The 26,903-nt window shown below is 41.5% G+C and overlaps 1 protein-coding gene and 1 long non-coding RNA gene across 7 annotated transcripts in view; one reads left to right on the top strand and one right to left on the bottom strand.

Annotated features, from left to right (window-relative positions):
- LOC129734098 (serine-rich adhesin for platelets) overlaps nt 1–26,903 on the top strand; it is a 101,121-nt gene that overhangs the window by 37,252 nt on the left and 36,966 nt on the right. The gene's annotated exons all lie outside the window — the stretch shown is intronic.
- On the bottom strand, nt 422–20,571 carry LOC129734099 (uncharacterized). The gene is made up of 3 exons (XR_008729779.1): nt 20,481–20,571; nt 20,173–20,353; nt 422–731 (listed from the first exon to the last, which is right to left on the bottom strand). It is a non-coding gene; the product is annotated as an uncharacterized LOC129734099 (long non-coding RNA).

Here is a 26,903-nt window from a genome sequence, read left to right as displayed (position 1 = left end):
ATTTTTCTGCACTTGCGGCCGAGCAGGAAGCGGTCAGTTGGAAACTTGACTTTGACCAAGCTGATTGAGTACGGTTTCGCACTATTCAACCTTGTAGTTGAACTACAAAAATAAAGTAAAGTGAAATAAAACTCGAAAGATTGTGTTTGCGACATCAATTAGGATACCCGTTTTAAGCACAAAAAAGGAAGGCAAATAAACTTCCAACCAAACAACACACGAAACGGAATGCTGCCATAAATAGCCACCACCCATAACTGGCAGACATTTTCCATTTCCGCAAACGGAGAAGTTCGTTCGCGCTGCAGAATTGCTCATTGTCGCTTTGAATTATGAGCTTGACGTCTGCCACAGTCCACAGAGCCCGCGTGTCGTTCGTTGGTGAATCAATTTCGCCGGCCCGGGGCATTTGTCGTTCGGCGGCCTGCCATCTACCGACACGGTGCGGATTTCCGCCGCGTACAGCGCACCGTTGTTCCGTTCTTCCACACCGTTTGCTTCTTCTCGGGAATCGATTCGTATCCTGGTCTGAATATTAAACAGACAAATAACGCCTCACCCAGCTGGATAGAAATGGTCCGTCCGACGCTAGGCAGGTGTCAAGAGACTCCACACAAGAACATTTCAATCTTCTCCAGCAGATGACATACAGCCTACAGTTGAAACCCCTTTCGGAGATGAATTTTCCCTTGGCGTAGGCTCCGTGTCCGGTATAGTTACGGCAACGTGATCTGGAAAATTAAAACATTGTTTGGGTAAAATTGCTCACCAACTTTGCAAACAGTTTTTTAACCGTTTCTGTTCATTTCTTATTTTTTTTTATATATCTATTGCAATTTATTATAACAAATTTAAAAAAAAAAATATCAGAAGAATCGATACCACCAAGTGATCTATTTGCCAATATTTAGGTAACTCTATCTACTCTCTGCCATCCCATGAATAAAGCAACATCAATTGTTTAATTGAGCCTCAAATAACTTCCGCTCAATTTCAACCACGTTGCGAGGATACATATCGGCCTCGAGAAAAAAAACTACTTCTGTTTACCAAGCTTCCGAAACCTGAGCTACTCTGCGTGGGAGCTCTAATTAATCTTCATTCTTCTCTTTTCGGTTCTGCTGAATGGGCACTAATCGGTCGAATCGCATTCCGTGGGGGCAGCTTCAAAATACATTGCGTGCCCAAGTGGCCAGAAAGAATTGATCCCTGCTGGCCAGCTTACAACAACAACGGGAGGAAGAGTGTTCAGCTGGAAAAATCGCTGATGACAACTCCAGCGATGGTTCCATTTCCGCGTGCCTAGTCCGTGTGCCATTTGATTTATAGGATCGGACCTGTCACCGGGGTGGGTAGATTGCAGGGAGAAACAGAAAACAGATTACTTGCTCCCCGGAAACGGTCAATTCGGGTAATGAATTTCGGGTTTGGTGACATAATCGATGTTCGATGGTTGTATGGCAGAACGTTGTTCCAAAGATTGCTTGCTATTAAATACTCGATGAAGATGTTGGAAGTTAACAAGACCGAATTATTCAAAAGGATTCTCCCAAATGGAATAGAAATGGACTTATTATTTTCGGATTCATGTCTTACTCTTCCCCATCAATCAAAATAGCTCAAGATACTGATGTGGTAATAATTTATACAGCTCTCTGTCATGCATTCATAATACTAATTCAATCGATTTAATGGAGCATTATTCTTTTTATTGCAGGTAAAACAAATATAAGTTTGCTGAAGAACATAAAACCAGCCAGCGTTTGGATGGTGAACATCACACGAAATTCGGTATGTAAAAGTACGTGTTTGGGATTACCTATAGTGCGAGGATCGAACTAACATGAGCCGCACATGGCGATTCCAAATTGGAAAAGTTCTATTATTTCACTTTTCTCGGAGGAAGCGTCATGGCAAGCGTTTTGTCACTCTTACGATGGACGCAGTTTTCTTCCGCTAGGGTTCACAGCATACATTGTAGTATAATCAGCATTATTATTTGGAAAAATCATCTGTATCTTCGGATTTCAATCTAATGACATCTAAATAGATAAGACTACGAGTTTGTTTTTCCCACCGTGCATTGGAAAGCTTGTTCTAGTATTCTTGCGGATTTGATTTTTTTGGTTTTGATTTGTTCTATTTTGCTATTCGACATCCGCACGCTCGTCTTCATTTCAAATTGGCACGAACGGAAGCGGGAAGTCAGCAGCAAAAATCGAAAGTGAATTTCGATTTTTTCAATCCCTTTACTTCAACGTTTTATTGCGCTCCTGGTTTCAGGAAATTGCGACAGATGTGTTAAGGATTTCGGATCTGCCAATTGTCGTAAAAGTGGTTTTTCTTTAATTCTGCTATTGCGGAAGGTACAAATATGTTGGAACGACAACGGCCATAAACGTGCAGGTGATTACCCCTGGGGGGAGTAATCAGTAAGAACAAAATTTTGGGTATTAAAAAAAATTAAAAACGCAAAGGACTTTTCCAGTGTTTATTTTTCCAATGTCGTAGAATGGTATACGAGGTTTTTATAATATATTCAATCTTAATTAAAATCAGATTTCAATATCGTACGTAATGACACTTTTTTTTTTTTTTTTTTAAGGGGGGATTTGTTAGTAGCTTAAGTATTTATGATAAATATTAGTAAATAATGAGTATGTGTGTCCAATCACAAATGGTGACTTCTCAACACTGTTAGAAATTTGTAATTTTAATTGTTAGGATTTGTTTGCTTTCGCAATTAGGACTTATCATTCGTAGGGATTTAAACCTACTTGTCAGAAAAGGGGAAGTAAACTTACAACTAACTTAATTGCTAACTTATTGGCTATAAAGAGAGCTTATCGTAGCAATTGAGGATTGCAACGATTTTTGTCGAAAATTGTTAATAATTTTATTTGACATAGCTTCTAATGGTTCAACACCAGTAAGTCTATGTAATTCGAGTGTACCAAACCAAGGAGGACGCTTCAAAATCATTTTCAGAATTTTATTCTGAATCCTTTGGAGCGTTTTCTTCCTTGTTGAACAGCAACTTGACCAGATCGGTACAGCATAAAGCATTGCTGGTCTAAATATTTGTTTGTAAATCAAAAGTTTGTTCTTTAAACAAAGTTTAGAATTCCTGTTAATGAGAGGATATAAACATCTCGTATATTTGATGCACTTGGCTTGTATACTCTCAATGTGCTCTTTGAAAATAAGTTTTTTATCATAAATTAGTCCCAAGTACTTAACCTTGTCGGACCAACTTAAAATAACCCCATTCATCTTGACAACGTGATTATTGTTTGGCTTGAGGAAAGAAGCCCTAGGCTTATGCGGAAAAATTATCATTTGAGTTTTAGAAGCATTGGGAGAGATTTTCCACTTTTGCAAGTAGGAAGAAAAAATATCTAAACTTTTCTGCAATCGACTGCATATGACACGAAGACTTTTTCCTTTTACGGAAATGCTTGTGTCATCGCAGAACAATGACTTTGTGCATCCTGGAGGCAAATCAGGAAGATCTGAAGTGAATATGTTGTACAGGACTGGACCCAAGACTGAACCTTGAGGTACACCTGCTCTGACAGGAAATCTATCAGATTTTGAATTCTGATAGACAACCTGCAGAGTTCGATCAGTAAGATAATTTTTTAAAATTTTGATTAGGAAAATTGGAAAATTAAAAGTTTGCAATTTCGCAATCAAACCTTTATGCCAAACACTGTCGAATGCTTTTTCTATGTCTAAAAGAGCAGCTCCAGTGGAATAACCTTCAGATTTGTTAGCTCGTATCATATTAGTAACTCTGAGCAATTGATGAGTTGTGGAATGCCCATGGCGAAATCCAAACTGTTCATTTGCAAAAATTGAATTTTCGTTGATGTGTGACATCATTCTGTTAAGAATAACTCTCTCAAACAGTTTACTTATTGAAGAAAGCAAACTGATTGGTCGATAACTTGAAACTTCAGCTGGGTTCTTATCCGGCTTTAAAATGGGAGTAATTTTTGCATTTTTCCATAATTTGGGAAAATATGCAATTTTGAAGCAGCAATTGAAAATTTTCACTAAAAAATCCATTGTGCTCTCAGGGAGATGTTTGATTAGTATATTAAAGATTCCATCGTCACCAGGTGCTTTCATATTTTTGAAATTTTTAATAATTGATTTAATCTCATTCAAGTTAGTTTCAATTATTTCTGCAGGTAAAAAATTCTGGGAAGAAATTAAATCAAATTGACGTGTGACTTCATTTTCAATTGGACTCACAAAATTCAAATTTGAGTTATGAACACTCTCAAACTGCTGAGCAAGTCTTTGAGCCTTTTGTTCATTGGATACAAGAAAACGTTCACCATCTTTTAAAACTGGAATAGGCTTTGAAGGTTTCTTAAGAATCTTCGACAGCTTCCAAAATGGTTTTGAATATGGTTTCAATTTTTCAACTTTAGTCTCAAAATTTTGATTTCTCAGAAGAGTAAATCTATGTTTAATCTCTTTCTGTAAATCTTTATAAATAGTTTTAAAAACAGGGTCACGAGAACGTTGATATTGACGTCTGCGGACATTTTTCAAACGAATTAGAAGTTGAAGATTTTCGTCAATTATTGGTGAATCAAATTTCACTTGAGCCTTTGGAACAGAATAATTCCTGGCATCAACAATTGCACATTTTAATGCTTCCAAAGCGGAATCAACATTCACTTCGTTTTGCAAATCTAGCTCATTATTGAAATTTCTCTCAATATAATTTTTGTATCTTTCCCAATTAGCTTTGTTATAATTAAAAACAGAGCTCATAGGGTTTAAAACTGATTCATGTGATAAAGAAAAAGTTATTGGAAGATGGTCAGAATCAAAGTCAGCATGTGTGATCAAATCACTACATATATGACTTTGATCTGTCAGCACCAAATCAATTGTTGAAGGGTTTCTTACAGAAGAAAAGCATGTAGGACTATTCGGAGACAAAATAGAATAGTATCCTGAAGAACAATCATTGAATAAAATTTTGCCATTGGAATTACTTTGAGAATTATTCCATGAACGATGTTTAGCGTTAAAATCGCCGATTATGAAAAATTTCGAACGATTTCTGGTGAGCTTTTGTAAATCACCTTTAAAATAATTTTTGAGCTCGCGTGTGCATTGAAATGGTAGTACGTAATGACACTACTTTTGCGGATTTCACCTCGGCACACATTTTGGGGGATTCAGAATGAACCAAAAAAAATCAGTCAAAAACTCACGAAATCTTGCCTGAATAACCTGTAGTGTCTAGTATATTAAAAACGAACTTACAAAGGCGATTGATTTTCAAGAAGTTATCAATAACGTTGCTTCAATTAAGGTCCGATGAGAAAATTTCTGTGATATTTACCATTGATTATAATAGAGTGTGCCGGATGTAAAAACTTCACAGATCCACGACGCCTTTTATAAAAACAGCTGACTAGAGATGGTCGGGTATGGGAAATTTGTTACCCGTACCCGACCCGTACCCGACTCATCGAGAATTTTCAAACCCGTACCCGACCCGAACCCGAAGTCAGGTTTGTTTAAAATACCCGTACCCGACCCGAACCCGAAAAAAATTTTTTCCAGCTACCCGTACCCGAAAGAAAAATGCCCTGAAATTTCCGATACCCGACCCGTACCCGACCCGTTTTTAATATTTTTTTATTTTATTTATTTTTTTATTTTTTTTAAAATCCCTGGTTACCTCTAGATGATGGCCGGAGTTAGGCTAGAACCGAGTGTTCATGTGAACGAATGTTAATGAGCCCAGAGTTCCAGGCGATGTATTGCAGGGTGGCCACCCAACCGGGAAAACCGGGAGAACCGGGAAAAAACCTGGAATCGTTTGGAACCGGGAAAAACCCGGGAATTTCACTAAATATTACAAGCCGGGCCAGTGGGGGTGGGATTGTGCCATACAAACCCATTTTTGTCTCATGGCGATCACAAGACCAAAATTTCTTAAGTAAGTTTCCTCGAATACTTAACCAAAAAAGACTTGTCCTGTGACCCGGGAAAGATGGCTAACATATCTTACAGTGCATAAAACAGTTTTTGTTTTTATTCATCTTCCTCTTGGAAGCTAACTTGACCAAGGTAAGCTCCCCGGAAATAGCATTCAAATGGCTCGAATTTTTCCTAGAGCAAATGGTTCACAACGATAATCTCGCGGGAACTGTAGCTGATAGATGTCGCCAAGAATACTCACAACTATTGACTATGCATTCGACGAAGGCATTGCTGGCTTCCTTGTTACTTTTTGTAGAGCGCTGCTTCAGGCAAGAAACTTCCTAACTTTACTGTGTTTATTAAGAAGATTCTGATTCTATCGCATGGCAATGTCACGTTGGAGCGAGGTTTCTCCGTGAACAAGGAGTGCGTAGTCATGAATTTGGAAAAAGACAGACTTGTAGCGCAGCGCTTGATGTACGATACAGTACAGGTTGCCGGAGGAGGACACGAAATTGATATTGATGAGGAGATGCGTGAGCTGCTGAAGTAAGGTGTTTTAAGTGTTATGAAAATACTCTTTTATATATTACTCTTTTATATATTACTCTTTTATATATTACTCTTTTATATATTGAATCTTATCTGGTTGAGGTAAAAACGATTCCTTCAAACTTAACTTGACCTAGAGCTCCTCGGTAATAATTATAATATGCGTTGTTTATAAGATACTTGTAGACATCTCCTCTCGGAAAGGTGACAACCGTCGCATTTTTCGATTTTTTGCGACTATATCTCTTGATTTCAATAAGGCTGAACACGTCAAGAAGTGACTTAGAGCATTTTGAGATGTAAATCGAAAGTCACGCTTTTTTATTCCTTAACTGCATGGAAAACTACAGAATTCAAAAGTACAATTAACCAGGAAATATATTTGAACAAACCGGGAAAAACCGGGAGAAAACAGGGAATTTAATTTCGGGTTTTGAGTGGCCACCCTGGTATTGGTTCACCTAGAATCCAGCGTAGCATCTGTCACTGAGTACGTCCGCTCGTCTGTTATAGGAAAATTTGACCATTTTATCACGCAGCAAAATTTCTATTCGTAACTGTGTACGGAGAATTTGGGCTCCATTTTTCCTGTTAGTTACCCCATAATAAAATTGATCTGGGATTTCAATTATTGATGTTGTACGTATACGTTTGATTCATACAAACTGCTGAAATTTTTATTTTGTTTTCGAGAGATTAATAAAAATTTTAATAGAAATTTTGGGCAACTCTCGCTGAAACCAGGCCACTAGTGACACGAGGTCTTTAAAAATTGATTTTTTTATTTTAGTTCGATTAAACGCAAAGAAAAATTATTAACTGCATATAAATTTGTTCCACTTGGTGGACCCCTTGTTCGCCAAGGGGTGAACAAATTTTTAGAAAAGTGAAAATCGAATATTTTTATCGAGCTATATTTCAAATATTTGTCCCTAACCCTCTACAAACAGCATTTCATTATACAGAAAACATCTAGGGCTTTCATGTGGAGTATTCAAAAGTTTGACCGCCATCTTGGATTCGCCGCCATTTTGAATTTTATCATTAAAACGCGTTTTTGAATAGGTTGGCAACCACCGATTTTAATTCTGAGACAACCATTGGAAAGCTGAGAAAAAATCCTACAAGATACATTTAAAAAATCAGGTGTGTCGCGAAAGAAACATGGCCGTCGAGCCAATTTTCTATACCGAGTTTTAACATTTCCAACGCGCGCTGCGCGATCGACATAGCAGCAAGCGCTGCTTGCCATGCAGCGCACACTGAACGCACATCGTTTAGTATGCACGAAGTACATGTTTTGAATAGGTCTTTATGAACAACTTATTTGGATAGGGTAAAACTGCCATAGATGGACTACTTTCTTAAGTGGACAAGATACTTCGCCAGACAAATGGTGACCATTCACCCATTTGTAATTTACTACTTAGAGAGGTTAGAGCAAAAAAGTTTAATCATAATAACACCTGTTCTCGACCACAACTATGTGCTTGTTCACTGTTGCTTCAATGGATTGTTTAGTTACATGAAGAGAAATCTGCCACACGTATCAAAAACGCATATTTTCTCTAACGGCGCTGAAAGTCAATACAAAAATAAATATAATTTTACAAACATTACGTATATGAAAGATGATTTCCAAATGGACGCGGAGTGGAATTTTCACGTAAGCTCGCACAGGAAATGCCCATGTGACGGAGTTGGTGGAACCATCCAGCGAGCTGCCTGTAAATATAGCTTATCTCCCAACAGAGACAGGCTGATTACAGATGCGGTATCGTTCTACGAATGGGCTGTGGAAAACCAAAGCAAAACAATGACATTCGCTCACGTCGAGCAAGCGGATTACAAAGCGGCTCAAACTAAACTTCAACATCGGATGGAAAATGTCAAAACTATCAAAGGAACGCAGAATTATCACTATATTTTACCTCAAGAACAATATAATTTGTTTGCTAAACAATATTCCAATAGTTCTGAGAGTGAAGTCAAAAACCTCAAATGCAAAGCTTAAGACGTTGATGAATGTATTGGTAACAATTGAGTATTTTCTTCGTGTTTCCATTATTTCACTTGTATCTTGTCCACTTAAGAAAGTAGTCCATCTATGGCAGTTCTACCCTATCCAAATAAGTTGTTTATAAAGACCTATTCAAAACATGTACTTCGCGCATACTAAACGATGTGTGTTCAGTGTGCGCTGCATGGCAAGCAGCGCTTGCTGCTATGTCGATCGCGCAGCGCGCGTTGGAAATGTTAAAACTCGGTATAGAAAATTGGCTCGACGGCCATGTTTCTTTCGCGACACACCTGATGTTTTAAATGTATCTTGTAGGATTTTTTCTCAGCTTTCCAATGGTTGTCTCAGAATTAAAATCGGTGGTTGCCAACCTATTCAAAAACGCGTTTTAATGATAAAATTCAAAATGGCGGCGAATCCAAGATGGCGGTCAAACTTTTGAATACTCCACATGAAAGCCCTAGATGTTTTCTGTATAATGAAATGCTGTTTGCAGAGGGTTTTGGGACAAATATTTGAAATATAGCTCGATAAAAATATTCGATTTTCACTTTTCTAAAAATTCGTTCACCCCTTGGTGAACAAGGGGTCCACCAAACGGAACAAATTTATATGCAGTTATTAATTTTTCACTGCGTTTAATCTAACTAAAATAAAAAAATCTATTTTCAAAGACCTCGTGTCACTAGTGGTCTGGTTTCAGCGAGAATTGCCCTTTTTGAAAGATTTATTCAGCTTTCAACCGTGATGAAGTTGTTACCAAAAGATTTGTTTTTTATTTCTTTTGATACCCGAGTAATAATTACAAAACTGTCGCTACATAAAACAATAGTTGGTTAAGCAATTTCTCAAATTTCAAAAGAAAGCCGGCTTTGACCGTGAATCCAGAAAGCTCAAGTTTAATAAGCGAAATACGCTGGCAGGATTATTACTGAAAGTTTATGAAATTTATTATTTCACGTAAAAATAAACCAAAATATTTTGTATAACCATACTAAGTACAAAAAGTGCTTGCGTTGAATATTTTTTCAAGCAAGGCAATACTTTCAAGTTATAACAATACCTGCTACAAAAAGATGCTTTTTTTCTACTGGTTCAAATTGACTTGGCAAGTTAATAATTAAATTCTTATAATGCACGGAAATCGAGTTACCCGTACCCGACCCGTACCCGACGAGTTGAAAATTTTCCAAACCCGTACCCGACCCGAACCCGAAGCCTTGGTTTTTGAATTACCCGTACCCAACCCGAACCCGAAAAATATTTTTTGGCGTTACCCGAAACCCGACCCGAACCCGTCGGGTACGGGTCGGGTACGGGTATCGGGTAAAAATACCCGTACCCGACCATCTCTACAGCTGACCTATATGAGTAAATTATTAAATAAGTAGATCTGCAATAAATCTTTTTTAGTTTTATACATATTTAAGGCAATCATGTTGAAAAATAATTATTTGAACTCACTTGAGGTTAGAGCTTTAAATGGTGAGTTGCCAACCTGGCAGGAGCGTGAAAGGTCCCTATCTCAAGCCTTCACGAGTCATACGATCACAGAAGATTGCCAGCTATAACATGAACTAATATAATAAGGTCAATGAGAAGGTGGTTAAGGAGTCAATCCGCTTCCGCAAAGGTCCGGCAGGGACCCAGGTAGCGTCGGCGGATGCTAACCTGGCCCAGAAAGAAAGCAATTTAAAGGTGCCCTCTGAGCATACTACAGCAACCGGACATTTGCTTCCGGTGCTTTGAAAGAGAACATAAGTCCTGGACATACAAGAAGCCCGATAGGAGTCAGTTGTGCAAGCGATGTGGAGGTGCAAGCCATAAAGCAAAGGACTGTGGGAGTCTCCCAAGTGTGTGGTATGTTCTGGGAAACGGGACGCCAGCTGCTACACCAAGCAGCCACCGGACCCTACCGCATCCGCTCCGGAAATGGTAACTAGGTTACGGATAAGTCTAGTATGACGGTTATATAAACGACGAGCAAGTTGAGCCGGGGAAGTGGTTTCAACCTCAGAAGAAGGAAACAAAGATGCCAAGGTGAACAGAGTGTTCTACTGCAGTTGCTATGCTCCACCACGTTGGTCTACCGAAAGGTTCACCCAGATCGTCGACCTGTTATCCATGGAGCTAACGGGCCTAACGCCGTTGGTGGTAGCGGGCGACTTTAACGCTTGGGCTGTTGAGTGGAGAAATCACTTCACGAACCAGAGGGGTCAGATCCTGTTGGAGGCTTTGGCAAAGCTTTAGCACAAAAGGTGCGGAGTCGATCCAGGACTGATCAAGAACTGGAGGGTAGACGATGGCTACACTAATAGCTTTCACCAGCCGGTCTGCTATAGTGTAGACAACAACGAAAGGCGGCAAGCGACGGATAGAGCCAGCAATCCGACCGTCCGCGAGTGGAAGACATCGCATTTCGATGCCGAGGTATTCGAAGAGGCAATGAGAAGAGAGCCCGAGTTGGTTCCGCCCGACTGCTGACCAACTAGTTGCTATGCTCTGGCGTGTGACGTCACCATGCCTGGGACTCGCCAACCTAGAATGGGAAGCCACCAGTTTACTGGTGGACAGACTCGATAGCCGACCTTTTTAGTGCGTGCTTCCGGGTAAGACGGAGGATGCAGCGGGCGCTAAATGAAGATGAGAAGACAAAGCGCCGCGCAGCATTCGGTTCTTGTCTTCGGGCATCGGGCATCGTTGCTAAAGAGTGCGATAGAGGCTAGCAAGAGGGCCTGCTTCGATAGGCTATGTGCGAGTGCCAATACGAATCCGTGAGGTGACGCCTACAGGATCGTAATGGCCGAGACTAAAAGCGCGAGGGCGCCTGCAGAGTGATCACCAACAATGCTGGAGCGTATCACCGAGGGACTCGTTCTGCGCCAGGAGCCAAGCCCTTGGCCTCCGGCGGTCGAGTGTCGCGTCCGACGATCCAGTATCTCAGACACAGACCAGGGATGGTCGGCCAACCTGCCGAACATCCAATCCGTGAGCGATGACAGCCGTGTCGAGATCGAAGGAAAGGTTAGGGTTACGAATGAGGAACTCATCGTGATCGCCAACTCCCTAAAGGTGAGCAAGGTACCGGGTCCGGATGGAATCCTTAACCTGGCAATCAGGAGTCATGCAGAGGTGCCTGGATTACTGCCTCTTCCCGCACAGGTTGAAGCGGCATAGTTTGGTCTTACTGCCGAAAGCTGAGAAACCGCCAGGGGACCCATCGGCATACAGGCCTATCTCTCTGCTGGACACTGCGGGCAAGGTGATTTAGAGAATTATCCTCAACAGACTGGTGATGTACACGGAGGGTGTCAACGGTCTGGCAAGTAACCAGTTCGGTTTCCGGAAGGGCAGGTCCACGCTGGATGCTTTCCTCTCCGTCACCAAGACGGCGGAGGTAGCACTCCAGCGCAAGAGAAGGGGCATACGCTATTGCACAATCATCACGCTTGACGTGAAGAATGCTTTCGATAGCGCCAGTTGGGACTCCATGGCGCTTGCGCTCAGGAGCATCCATGTACCGGTGTCGCTGTACAAGATTCTGGAAAACTACTTCTAGAACCGAGTGTTTGTTTACAACACGGAGGAGGGTCAGAAGGGCGTCCCAATTACCGCAGGAGTTCCGCAAGATTCTATCCTGGGACCGGTGTTGTGGAATGTCATGTATGACGATTCCCTGTAGGAGTTGTGATCGTCTGCTTTGCAGACGACATAACGCTAGAGGTCTACGGTGAGTCGATCGAAGAGGTCGAGTTAACGGCCGCGCACTGTAAACGCAAGGGCGAAGACCAGATGCACTCCAGGAAACTGGAGTTAGCGCACCATAAGACGGTTGTGAATAAACGCAAATCAGAGCAACAAGCGATAGTCAGAGTCGAAGACTGCACCATTACCCCAAAGCGATCTTTGAAGCTCTTGATGGTTGACGATGAGCTCACATTTAAGAGTCACTTCAACTATGCTTGCAAGAGGGCTTCAACGGCTATTGCAGCACGTTACACAAGGGGTATACGAGGTTCCAGAAGATCATTATCGATGATCAGATGGCAGCTGGAATGGTTCAATTCCACAAAGGGTAGATGGACGCACCGACTTATTCCGGCGGTATCCGGATGGGTCGGGAGGCGCCAAGGAGAAGTGAACTTTCACCTGACACAGATCCTGTCAGGTCATGGTTGCTTCAGGTAGCACCTACCAAAGCCTGACAAAGTCATTTTCAATTGACAATTATCAGGTTATAGTGACGCTTTGACCCGTCGCTTTCAATTGAAAAGGTTTTGTATCATTTTCGAGCACTTCGTGAGTCACATGACACACAGTCGAAAGCTTTTGCTGTGATTCTGACAACTAAAGGGCCTTCAATTGATACAAACGCTTTTCAATTGAAAGCGGAGATTATCACTATCACTCTTACAAGACGAATCTCAATTGGAAATAGCAATGAGGGTTAAGGAAGACAGAAGGCTTCAATAAAGTATATATAGGAAAGAGGAAGGGAATATTGATCGGAACTTGCGTAACGTATTTATTGGATGCCATTGCCGTTCTAACTATGGCCTGCGGTATTAGAAAACTACCATCAATCGACGCGATGCGGTGCTAATTTCTATTGAGACGCTGAATGAAAGGAAAGAGTTTCTCCCTCCGTCACTCTCTCCGAAGATTGAAATAGTCATTAGTTTCATTTGAAATGATCCGAAAGAAGAAAGAGGGAGAGAGAGAAAGAAGTGATTCGTTGATAGTAGCCGAAAGGAATCAAGGGAAAATGAAACTGTTCGAATCGAAATGACAGCGCGAGTATATCAGTTTCATTGTTTTGTTTCGAAAATGTAGAGCCCTGACACCTACACAGATTCGGACATGCGGGTCCCCCATATGCCCCTTGAGCGTGGATGCGGAAGAGACTGCTGAGCATGTCTTCTTCGTATGTCCTTGTTTTGTGCGTACGTGGAGGGACACGATTATAAAGAGCGGGCCGGTTCGTTTCCTACATTGCATACGTTAACGTTGTTAGAAGTAAAGTGTTCAAGCAGGTACTCACCTTGTGTGTTTACATTTGAACTACCCCATATTGTGTGGTGTGCGCTGACATCACAGACGAAGATGAGTGTTTGTAGATAGCTCGGCAAAATCGCACATGTACTGCGACTTTGGATGGCGGTATCTCGTCCAAGTCCCCAGGAAACACGCAAAGACAATCTTCTTGTTCATGGGTGGGGACTTTTACCGCTAAGCCAACCAAGCACTTCTTTAGAATTGCAATCCTAGAATTTGACTATTGGCTGCAATAGATCAGCTTTCCTTTAGGGTTGGCTGAACCAAGCATCTTGGTGTCGTGGACCCATGGTTTCTGGATCAGCGCGAAGGGTAGCTGATTTTTGGTGAACCTCCCTCAAAGAACACTAAAAGCACCCGGCAGCTCCTAATTGATGGTCTGTAATGCAGTTCAGAATAGCATAGTTTTTATATGTTTGAGGATATGTAGGGAAGCTGAATGGTCGACCGAAATCCTAGCCGCCAGAATTTCCCTATAGGATATTTTATGACTGGTCCCGAGGCGTTCTGCTGCTCGGGCTCTTCGCGCTTTAACCCAGCGGCTTCTTCAGACTTCGCCGTTACGTTTGGGACAACCGTTTGACTGCAGTGCAAGGTGAATTATGCTTCACCTTGTTATCCAGCTGCGTCAGCGGATCGGAAAGATAGTCCGTCGGACACGTTCCCGTGAGGTGAACCGAGAAACCGAAGCCAATGGCCCTCCTTTCAATTCACTGTCGCATCTCTTCGGGCGCCTTTTGCGTGAGGCCTTATAGGGCTGCACGCCGTGGTGTGTGTAAGCACCATTTTACTCGGCGAAGTTTGCTTTATTAATAAAGAAAAGGGTGGTTTTGATCCAACGAGTTGTCATGAAAGAAAGTTCGCTGAGTGACACAATAGAATAACGCGATAAGACTAAACTACTGAGCATGCATAAGCGAAACAAAAAGTTCTGGCATAAAGAGTAGAGAAAGCTTACATATACATTAGGGTGACAATAACTTTTGGAAAAAATTTCATCATCGAATCCCAAAACCGACCATGTACATTTTGTATATTGGCCAGAAAATACAACCTGTCGAAAATTTCAGCTCAAACGAACATAGTTTAGGGGTGCTTAAAGCGCTCAAAGCTGTGATACTTTAACCCTTGAAAATCTACTAAGGGGCAGTACATGAAATTGAAAAAATAGAAATTTCAGCTCCATACCCCATGTATTTTTTTCTTATATTTAAAGCATCAACATGATTTTCATTAGGGCGGTTCATTTATTTTTTACTAGCGTTGTACCAAATCCAATTAAAATTAAATTTATTGTTATTGAATAGAAAACCAATCTATGAAGGAAACTTATTTCTTCAACATTTTATTATTTGCATCATGGCTAGCAGTATCTACATCCTATATCTTTGAATCTAATAAAAAAATTTCTAATAAAAATTTTTCTCGAGAATCTTCCTATGTGAACCAACCAATTTCTTAAGCGCATATAATCTATGGCACATTATCAGCAAGAAGAAGGAAATGAATGAGCGATTCTCTGGTTGATTGTTTTTTTTTTTTCTATTAAATTTCCGAAAATTGTTTTGGAACACCTTGCACTCATAAAATCCTATTAAATCGGATTTTTAGTTTAGAGGTTATGTATCAAAATGTAAAAATCATGAAACAGCATTATCTCAGAAACTACACAACCGATTTTAACAAAACCCTTAACGTGTGAGTTTTATAAAGATTGAACTTATGGTTCAAAAGTCTCACTCGATTCAATCTCACTCGATTTTCTCAGAGATGGCTGAACCGATTTTCATGAAAGGTCTAGTTACCCCATAAGACCTTATTAAGTTTTATTGTAATCGGATTTTTAGTTCGTATGTTATTTATCAAAATGTGAAAATCACGAAAGTTCATTATCTCAGAAACTGCACAACCAATTCTAACAAAATTGGTTTTAAATGAACGGGCTACCTAAAAAACTCTCAACTTTTGAATTTTATAAAGATTGAACTTGTGGTTCAAAAGTCATGGAAAGAAGCGTGTTCTGGAGACTATTTAATCTCACTCATGTATCTGGACCGATTTTCATAAAACCAGTGTCAAATGGAAGGTCTAGTTGCTCCATAAGACCCTATTGATTTTTTGGCAATCGAACAATTACTTTGCTTGATATGTTTAAAAATGTGAAATCCAGCTATGGAAAGAAACATTTTCCGAAGACTACTTATTCTCACTCACTTTTCTCAGAGATGGCTGAACCGATTTCCACAAAATTAGTGTCAAATGAAAAGTCTAGCTGCCTCATAACACCCTATTGAATTTTACTGTAATCGGACTGTAACTTCGTCTGTAGTGTATCGAAATGTGAAAATAACGAAACTTCATTATCTCAGAAACTACACAACCGATTTAAACAATACTCTGTTTGTCTGTGCCTAAACCATGTCCGATTGAACTGAAATTTTCCACAGGTTTTTTTTGGGCTAATAAACAAAATGTGCATGGCCGGTTTTTGAAATTTGACTCTTTGACTCTTTTCGCTGCCTCCATTTCTCTCTGAGTGTGTACCTAGTTGATTAAAAGAACTTTAAAAAAATATCTAAAATTGTAGTTTAGACAGACTTATTTTATTTTCATTGTCTAATGATACAATTCTATTCATGATATTGGTTTGGTCCTCTCAATTCTCACATCAAAAGCATTTTCTTTTCTTTCCCCTGGGGTGAACAGCGAGAAAGTAAGGTATCGTTGAAAACAGCCAATCTCCTCTCCACCTGGCGCACGGCTATGTTAACGGCAGAAGTTTTCAGTTGCAAATAGAATTTGGACTTCCGTTGTATCCAATTACTCCGCTAGATTAGATTACCCTATCGGTAGTAAAGTTCGGGAAGCGAAAAATGGGTCAAAAAAATTTCTACCTATGTTCAACCAGTTAGGTTTTGCTTCTTACACCGTGATAGGGAAAATCTGTGAAAAGGGGTGATAAAATTTGAAGCTTCAGCAGAATAGGTTTGATTTGGATCAAGTACAAAAGAGAACAGGTATTTTTGATAAATTGGCCGGTTAGCTTCATTAAAAAACAGCTATTTTCAAGAGAATCAAGATTTTAAATCTAGTTATACTATCAATATGGTTCAGGTGTATTGCCATTACTGACACAGTGCAAAGTATCTGAGCTAGGAGGTCATCGCATGCAGTACGTGCAGTATTCAGTACAAGCGCGCAGTGAAACCAAAGGAAATGCATGTCGTATTCCAATCGAATGCGTGCCGTCTAGCGAACAAAAATAGACCCACTAACTCCGGGTCAGAAGGGGTAACAAATTAATCCATCCATTATGTAACGTACTAACGAGTGCCGTGGTTGTGCCGACAGTGCCGTGAAAGGTGTACAATTTTTCAAATCTTGACTCCGCTCTCCATCAGGTTCGAAATCCAAATCCCGCTTGGTTGAAAATGAAAGCATTTCATGGTAGCGAACTACAGTACCTGCCAGGTGAGAGGTTAGTTGACAAGCGATTGTACAACGTCTCGATGCAGTGCCGACTGATGAACATTCATAATAAGCTTTTTGAAGTTAATTTAGCAGCCTTAAACAGCAGAAAGGAGTGCGTATTAGAAGTGCTTCAGCGGCTTATTGGATAGGAACTGTTTTGAAATTTCCTTCTACAATGTTATTTCACCTAGACGAGGCGACAGACGAAGCGAATCCTAATAAATGCGAATGAATTATTATCGGGCGTACATCCCTAGTAACAATATTGGTTTTATCAAAGGTTTATAGCGCTTAATACAGCCAAAACAGCGCTATAAAACTTTGATTAAACCAATTTTGTTACTTGGGATTGTCGAAGAGAATTCGATCATCCACTCGACAGTGTGTACAGAATGGAATGAAGTGCGGGGTTTCCTACCTCTGAATTATGAAAGCAATCAGATTGTACTGTTGCACTGGTCGCATTTCTTGTTATTTTTAACGTTATGAAGCTAATCGAAAACCATCCTCGTGACTTTCTCTTGCTCTTGGTAGTGTGAGACGCTCGCACACTGATTCCCAACGGCATCTTGATACTATAGCTAGCGAGCAAATAGAAAAGAATCCATCCTTGTAGATCGAAATCAATCTTCACAGAAGAAGGGGAGCAGCTATAGTTTGCAATGCTACCATTCCTATATCGGAAAAAATTAGTTTAATACAAAGGTCAATAAAAACTATCGTATGCATTTCAGAGAATGCTTATTTTATGAAATTTCTTAGGAATTTTTAGTTTAAGAAATAATTCTTTTTTAAATAGACATTAAATTTTTTTAATATACTCTTATAGAAATACGTCACGACGAGTAGATGTTGATGATACTAGACGAAAACTAAGAAGATACAGCACGTAGTCGAAATATCACTGCACATATCAAGCAGTGACATTTTCTTACCCAGCTCTCCTGTGTGTGTCGAAATCTGTCCGATACTGTTAGGATAGGACCTTTTGTATTACACATGCCGAAGCAATATAAAATGTCGTTCTAGAATTACCAAGAGCAAAACGTGGAAGAATTGACAATCTGTTCATTTGTCACAGACATCAGCTCCGAATGTCAATTTACACACATCGTTCTGAAGTGGCAAATGCAACTCTCAATGCAGCATTCAAAGAGCTTCATAACTCGCACCATCACTCCTGATCAATTTCTAAATAATTGATTAAATAAAATGAGATTGACGAAACAGGAAGCGCTTTTTTAGCGAATATGATGAGATCCTTTGCTAATCATAATCAAAACCCTAGCAAACTTTCGCGACAATATTCAATTCAATCAAACGAGTTTTGAAAGTACAACGAGACTCAACTGAACCAGAACCCTTTATCAGTAATTAACATACAATAATATAGCAAAATCTATTTGAAATTATTCAAACGATAATGTGTTTCCGAACTATTTTACATCCGGTTTTCAAGTGCACTGAAAACTTACCTTCGCAGGGATGAAAACCCACGACAGGCAACCGGTGAATCAAACAGCGCCGCAGACAAAAGCCAAAAGTCGTTCTGCAGCGAGATAACTTAATTCCCAAGAAGCTCGACAATTGCCATTAATATTCCGGTGACAAGTGTTCGTTACCTCTGCCGGTAAAATTTACATATTGAAGATGGGATAGTTCGCCAACCGTAAAATCGGAGCACTAAACCAGTCAGCTGTGTTCGAGGTTTAAAAACTAAAGAGAGCGTGCTCGAGAAAACCGAAATTTATTGTGTTTTACTTTGCACTGCCTGGATTGCCAACAGCACCTGACTGTGGTGGGGCGAACGGTAGATTTAATCTTTACACAGCACGCGAACAAGCTGAAGCTTTATCGAAGAGTCATGCTTTCTAGCTGGTTAGCATAAACCATGCGACAGGTAGACTACGTGCTTGGGAGAATCCCTCTGGATGGCGGGATGATTTCTAGCTTTCGCTGCCAGGTTGCCTTCACGACTCGTTGCACAAGCTTTGGACAAGTGTTCAAAGCGGTGTGTGCTTCCGATGTAGAATCACGCACCTGCCGAATTCCGCTGGTGAAGGCAAACATCGGTAATTAAACTCGATTTTGTGAAGGCAATTGAGCGCAACCATCTGCTGGGATGGCTCCAGGACGTGACCAACAGGTACTTACTTTTGGAAACGCTAAATTCTGATACACTCCGGATTATATTACATGATAACTAGTTATTGAAAAACTTTTCATAATTGTACAAATTTGAATTAGTGTAAAAGACTGATTACTGCTCACATTGCAGTCAACTTGTTTTATTCCACACTCGGGTCTGCTTTATGTCAAACATTATTACACATTGACCCTGGTGAAGAGGCACACCATGTCACTATTTGGTTGATTAAAAAAGTTTCCCCCCGTCCGGTTGAACGGATAAATACCAGATGAAAAACTAGTATAAACAAACCATCCTAGCATCATATGGAAATTGTAGAAAATGTATGCAAACATACTACCATTTAGTCATTTCCCGACTTTAAACGCGGAAATTGAAAGCGTGCGTCGGACAGCCGCGCTACTTTCAGTGTGGGCTGTCTGTGTACCAGGAACGATGAATTTGGTAGATTATGCGACATGGTTGTCAATGACAGAACGCAGGTTGCTAACATACACGTGCACGGTAGTAATCACATCATCTTTGTCTGCACCGGAAATTCCTCTGGGAAACTTACCTTAGCTTTCACTGCCAGTTAGGATACGCAATTTGATTTCAATGTACGCTATTAGGTTATTTTTAGACAGAGCCGACGTAAAACTATTCGTAATAACATTTTCACTAGAAGATCCACTACAAACAGTGAGTCCGGTAATTTTTGCCCAGGACTATGTCTTTCCGGATTGTGTCAATCCAAAATTGTAACTATTGAAGAGTGAGTCAGAACTCACTCCAATCATTTCTGATCTAATGCAATGGTGCTTCTGCGATGTAAACCAATAATAAATGGCCATGCGGTTCGGGGGCAGTTCAACTAGGAGCCAGCCCTAGTAACAATATTGGTTTTATCAAAGCTTTGTAGCGTTTGATACAGCCAAAACAGTGCAATACAACTTTGATGAAACCAGTTTTGTTACTTGGGAGGTACCTTTCGATCAGAGACAGATGCTCGTCATCCATCGTGTCTTTCCAGAGTTTCGCTTTCGGTTTTCTCATGCCTTACGTAAAATCTCTTTTTGACGTATGGGTGGGTGCTAGTCTTTGCTGTTATCCGCTTCAGATTCAAGACGGTTGCAGCGTCCTCGTTAGTACCAGGCTGCCATGGCTGTCTGAAAAACAATTAAGTAGGTAGTCCTTTGATTGAAAAAAAAAGTAGGAGGGTGGTATTCAATACACGACCGCATGAGTACAGTTGGACTACAGTATTTTTATATTCCATTGAAACAAATAGTATACCGAATTGTAACTCTTGTATTTTCTGCAATTTCATCTAAAAGTGCCTTTCTAAATGCGGAGACGTTAGAGCGTTAGCGCTTAATATAAGCGCTGTCACTTCAGAAAAACCTTTCTTCGTAGTTGCTCTAACAAGACAATCATTTAATTTAGCGAATTCGGTAAAATTTCCCTATCTTAGCAAACTCAGCAAGACTATCTGAAATTGAGGACCAGAACGATTCAAGCGGAAATTCTAAGATTGGAAATTGTTTGACATTAAACCGATCAAACTCATGCTAGGGTGGCTCCTGCCCAGCATATAAATTTATGTATTTTAAGAAATTACGTTTGTTTCAATAACTTAAAAAGCAAGAGCTCAATTACGCGCTTTTTGCGTAATTGTTATCAAGGTTTTGGCAAGTTGCCGCTTTTTTGCTGACAATGGTGAAAACTACACAATAATCATATAATTGAGTTCTCGTTTTTCTTCTAATTATTTATTTTTCGACCACGGCCGTTGCAACTATGGAAAATGTTTTATTTTTTTGCCATTTTCTAGTCTATGATTTGTTTTTTTTTCGCACTCGATACGCCCGCTAGAAGTATAACTCTCTTTAGTCACGTATAAAAGCTGACTGAAATTAAATCTTTATTGTCTAACCGATCACTGTTGAAAGTAAAACATCCTACTGGGAACTGGATCGACCAGCAACAAGTAGAGCTGCGTTAAACCACAGCGCAGCAGACAGCGATTTTATGTATCAAAAATCTTCTATGGCGGACCAACCAACAGCGGAAACCGGCAGACGGCGCTTTACACCCAACACAAACGGGGAACATTTTATTACTTTGGTGCAACTTTTTATTACCTATTTTGTATTAGACCGCGCATTATACACAAAGAGTAATAACCAAAAAAGTAACAAATATTATGACGGTCACACGCTTGTATGTGTTTCTGCAGGAGAACATACAGCCAGGAACCGCAATGCATGTGTTAGCAAAACTTCACTCGTTGCATTTGTATTGATGCAATGATCGGGTTCATTTCTGTCCTCTTATTCACAAATAATAAGAATCTCACCCGTCAACCTCAAAGTCTAATTGGTCGGCGTGCGACCAGACCGAACCAAGCGCCAAAAACATTGTTTCGAGTAATCGGCGATCAAAGTTTAACCACCCCGTATGTTTCCTGCTGCAGAGAATTTATGTTATAATACCATTATAAACTGTTCAAATAATTTCGTTTTTTTCATGAAAGATAGATTATCAATTTTAACATACACTGGCGTTAAAAACTCAATTTTCAAAAAAGTGGCGCTTGGTTCGATCTGGTCGCACGCCGACCAATTAGAAACACCACTGTTTCGTTCCCCAGTGTTTACTTTAAATGAAAATATGCAATACCGTGAGCCCAGAGTTGCGAATGTGGTTCGGGATGGGCACGAATTTTGTATCTTCAAACAGGTCCAAATGAATTTCTATGAGGCACACTCATTGCGCGTTTTAGATAGCTTGCATGAAGGCAAATGTTTGTGTTTTTCTCTGACGCAGTTTACAAATCGTGATGTGATTCCAAGACGCATTTGACGTTTTTGAAATCTTCAAAGTTTGCATACTGTATGACTGGAAAAAAGCTGCTTGGCAACACGGTCCCAGGTTATCTTTTGCTGACGACATGAAAATATATGCCGAAGTCAGATGCTCAGAAGATGCTCTCAATGTACAACATGAATTTGAAAATTTTGCTAAATGGTGTGATATAAATAGGATGACTTTGAACTCTGATAAATGTTCTGTGATTTCGCTGACCAGGAAAAAGCGGCCTATAATGTTCAACTATCACTTAGGTGCAGTACCAATTAAACGAGAAGGATGCGTGAAGGATTTGGGAGTCTGGATCGATGGTCAACTCACATTCAAGGAGCATATATGCTACACTGTTGCTAAAGCTTCTCGAAATTTAGGACTGATTATGAGAATGGCAAAGAATTTTAAAGACGTGTCCTGTTTAAAAAGCTTATATTGCTCATTAGTCCGCTCGACGCTAGAATACTATTCGGCAGTGTGGAACCCTCATTACTTCAATGGTGTTAACAGAATCGAGGCAATTCAACGAAGATTTGTTCGTTTCGCTCTTCGTCATCTACCATGGAGTGATCCTCACCAGTTGCCAAGTTACGAAAATCGGGCGCAGCTTATCGGTCTCGACACTTTGCAAGTAAGACGGGATCTTTCGCGCGCTATGGTAATTGCCGACACCCTCATGGCGCGAACTGACTGTGCTGTACTTCTGGGTAATATCGACATAAACGTGAATTCCCGAATTGTTCGAAACATCCCTTTTCTACGAGTTCCTTTTCGTCGCACAAACTATGGGGCAAACGGAGCTCTCATCGGACTACAACGTGTTTTCAACAGTGTCTCCACCGGGTTAGACTATCACCTTCCTCGCACTAGGATTAAAAGTAATTTTTTAAGTATATTAAGACACAATCATTAGGGCCAGATAGAGTCTGTTGATTTTTCGTGGAAATAAATAAAAAAATAAATAAATAAATAAACACTTGTCATATTATTTCTTTATTCCGTATGGGTACAACAACTAATACACGCACACCGGATGAATTGAAGATAAAAGGAACGGCTTGAGTTGCGATGACGGTTTGTCTTGCCGTGAGTTAATGTACAGCTCCAAGTAGTGCTTGAACCAGCAAAATTGCAAAATGAACCTCTGGTAACTTTTTGGTAAATGATACTTGTGTTACGCGAAACTAAACTTCAATTATCACGAAGCTTATTGTGCGGACAGGATTGTTCTTTGGCTACATTATCTTGCACGGGAAGTATTTCCGTAAATACTGGATATACAAACAAGTATAACCTATAAATGTGAACCAATTACACCTACCTCACGAGTTACCTCGTATTGCTCTCAACGCACATAATCCTAATTTCAACTCGATTAGTTTCTTGTGCTGATCTGTCTTCTAAGCTAATAAACTCCACACCATAACTGGGTTATACAAACATAATATTCGCATGCAGTCTGAGGCGAGTATTTAAATGATCCCAAAAAAAGTTGAACACTTGTAACATTATCATTCAAGTGTGAATCTTTTTCTTCCCACTCACTTCACTCATTACATTGCACTAATCGGCAATGCATGGTAATCAAAATCTAATTTACTTTATGTATAAACTTTATGTATTCTGGAATGATTTTATTTGTTGTGGTTCAAACTAGATTTTCGATTTTGCTATATTGTAGTATTCTAACAACCACCTGTTTTTTGAGAAATTATTCCTTCAACAAATGTGGACCTTGTTTTGAACACGCACACGTTATTTTCGCGTAAACAACAATTTTAGTGTATGTGGTACGGAATCGACGATGGCCTTCTGAAACAAAAACAGACATACAGACATAAATCTTCCAATTTACATAACAAATGTATCATTGTCGTCACCATTATTTCTATGAAAGAAGACAAGATTGTCAACTGGATCGCATTTTCGCAATGCAGAAAACTTAGGACTACACTACTGCAGATTTAGCGAAAGCCCAAATATTTACACTAATCTTTAAAAAAAACACAAATAAACACAATGCCCAATAAAATTAGTTTTAGTTCATTATTTCTTAATAAAATCACCTTGTCACTCATACAACTACGAAAAAAATATAGATTTATAGTGGTTATAGGTTGTACTTATCTATTTTCTCGTTGAACAAAGTTTCACATATATACTACATACATAACACTAAACAAAATCCGTGGCAGACACCGGTGGCGTAGTACCACTCCATATTAGCTATTCCAGCCATTTGTCGATTGATGTTCCTGGCATTTATATATATATATATATATATATATATATATATTTGGCAGAGCTGTATGCCACCACGGGTCGGTAATTGGCGATCACCGAAGGCCACGGAAGTGCTCACTGCTAGCAAGCAGTCCCGGACCATCAGCGGGAGCTAGCCTAGGTCGTGGCGAGATTCAGGCACTGGGCCGCTGAATTCTCGCAAAAGCCACACTGGCCGGAAGCAGCTCCGACGGAGCGAGTAGTGCCGCTCCCACCACCCAAATGCACTATACCGCCCATTGGGACTGATGCCAGTAATGTTCCCAATTACGGCAACTGGTCGCATCACTATAGGATACGAGTCGGATTTCGTTTTCGTACCATGATTTTGGGCTGGCACCTGCGCCGAGCTCCCTTAGTAATGTCGTGTGATAACGGCTTGAAACGGCGAGATTACAACCGGTGCAGGGGTCTCCGTCCCGTAAAACCTGGCAGGCCTTCCAGTACGTTCCGAGTCCATTGCCTGGTGGGAACCAGGCAGGAGTAGGATCAGATGTCTTTTCCTGACTTGCGCCGGTCGGGGGTGTCATAGTTGCCCATAAGGCGCTATGGCAGCCGCCCCTAGCCATGGCCTCACTGCTCCGGCATAGACTACCTTGGGACCATTTAGGCGACTACTCCATTATGGATAAGGATAGCGGCTGGTAGGGGGACCCAATAAACAAGAATGCAGAAAAACAAAACTCTGGAGATGGGGGCAGATGGGTTGGAAAACCCATTTGCGCGAGGTGGCATCCAGCGGTCTCCGCCTAGAAAAGTGGAGACGGATGCAGTGAAGGTCGCCTGCGAAGACGGTAAAGGCAGTACGCCTACCGGATCTACGCAAGACATCGCGGTGGCTGGTCCACAGCTATTAAAGGCGGTCGGAAGACAGCGGGACACGCTACCGAGGGTAGTGGCCCTGTCTGAGCAGCTCGATGCTATAATCGAGTTTGCGAAAAGTCGCAGCAATACAACGAAGTACTTGAAGCAGGCCCTCTACATGCTTCGGTCCTCCGTCGATGCTGCGAAAAAGGAGCACGCCGAGCTCGAAATGAAAGCTGCGGCTGCGGAGAAAGAGGAGACGAAGGTGACCGAGCTGGCGACGAAGTCGGTCCAAACGGACGCTAGCACGTTTGCGGCGGTTTGCGCGGCAGGGCCAGCTGCCAAACGAACGCGACAGTCCCCGGGAGAGACGGCCCCCGGGGGCACCAAGAAGCGTTTAATCGCAAACAGCCCTCAGACCGGTGTAGGAGTGGCGCAAGCAACGCCCACGGTGGCAGCCAAGGAGCAGAAGGCTCCCGGTAACCCGTGGGTAACGGTTCCGGGAAGGAGTAGGAACCAAAAAGTGGTGGCCAAAAAACCGCATCCGGTTACAAATCCTGCGACGAAGAAAGTTAAAAATAAGGGCGACGCACTCATCCTTAAGACAGAAAAGTCAAAGTACTCGGAAGTCCTTAAGGCAATGAGAGGCGATGCGAAGCTCAAAGATCTGGGGGCAGATGTGCGTAGCATCCGCCGATCCCGCAAGGGAGAAATGATCGTTGAGCTCCGCAAAGAAGCCAGAAACAAGGGCCCAGCCTATCGGGCATTGGCCCAAGAGGCGCTTGGAGATAGAGTGCAGGTTCGGGCACTCACGTCGCAGGTAACCCTACAACTTAAATACCTGGACGAAGTCACCGAGGCATGCGAAGTCGTGGATGCCCTCAAGGAGCAGTGCGAAGTGGTTGTGGCACCAGAGGCAGTTCGACTGCGCAAAGGCCCAGTAGGAACCCAGACCGCCACTGTCAGGCTTTCGTCAGTAGACGCAAACCAGGCGCTAAAGGTAGCGAGGCTCAAAGTGGGCTGGTCAATGTGCCCACTCAGCATCTACCAGCCGCCGGAGGTCTGCTTTCGATGCTTCGAGCAAGGACACAAGTCCTTTAGCTGCAAGGGGCCTGACAGGAGCTCACTATGCAGGCGGTGTGGTGCTGCAGGCCACAAAAGCAAAGACTGCGGAGAGCCCCCGAAGTGCTTGGCGTGCGCCGGGAAGCGTGACGCAAAGCACATAATGGGAGGCCCGAGGTGCACGGCCGGTAAGCCGACTAGCAAGCCACGGGCGTGAGAGTGACACAGCTAAATTTGAACCACTGCTTCGCGGCTCAGCAACTGCTATACCAAGCAGTCACTGAGTCGTTGTCGGACATCGCCATAATCTCGGACCCCTACCGAATTCCTTCCGGAAACGGTAACTGGATTTCGGACGGGTCCGGTATGGCGGCAATATGGACGACGAGCAGGTTCCCGGTTCAAGAGATAGTGTCAACTTCAAACGAAGGATACGCGGTTGCCAAGGTGAACGGAGTGTACTACTGCAGCTGCTATGCTCCGCCTCGTTGGTCTACCGAGCAGTTCGCAAGGATGATCGACCGAGCCACCGGGGAGCTGATCGGTCTATCACCGTTGGTAGTGGCGGGCGACTTCAACGCATGGGCAACTGAGTGGGGAAGTCGACGCACAAACCAGAGAGGCCGGATCTTGTTGGAGGCTTTGGCGAAGCTCAACATAGATCTGGCCAACGTCGGCTTGAAGAGCACCTTCAGTAGAAACGGC

This window comes from Wyeomyia smithii, chromosome 1 (assembly GCF_029784165.1).
Source record: "Wyeomyia smithii strain HCP4-BCI-WySm-NY-G18 chromosome 1, ASM2978416v1, whole genome shotgun sequence".
Lineage (NCBI taxonomy): Eukaryota > Metazoa > Arthropoda > Insecta > Diptera > Culicidae > Wyeomyia > Wyeomyia smithii.
This window is presented reverse-complemented; position numbering and strand designations above follow the sequence as displayed.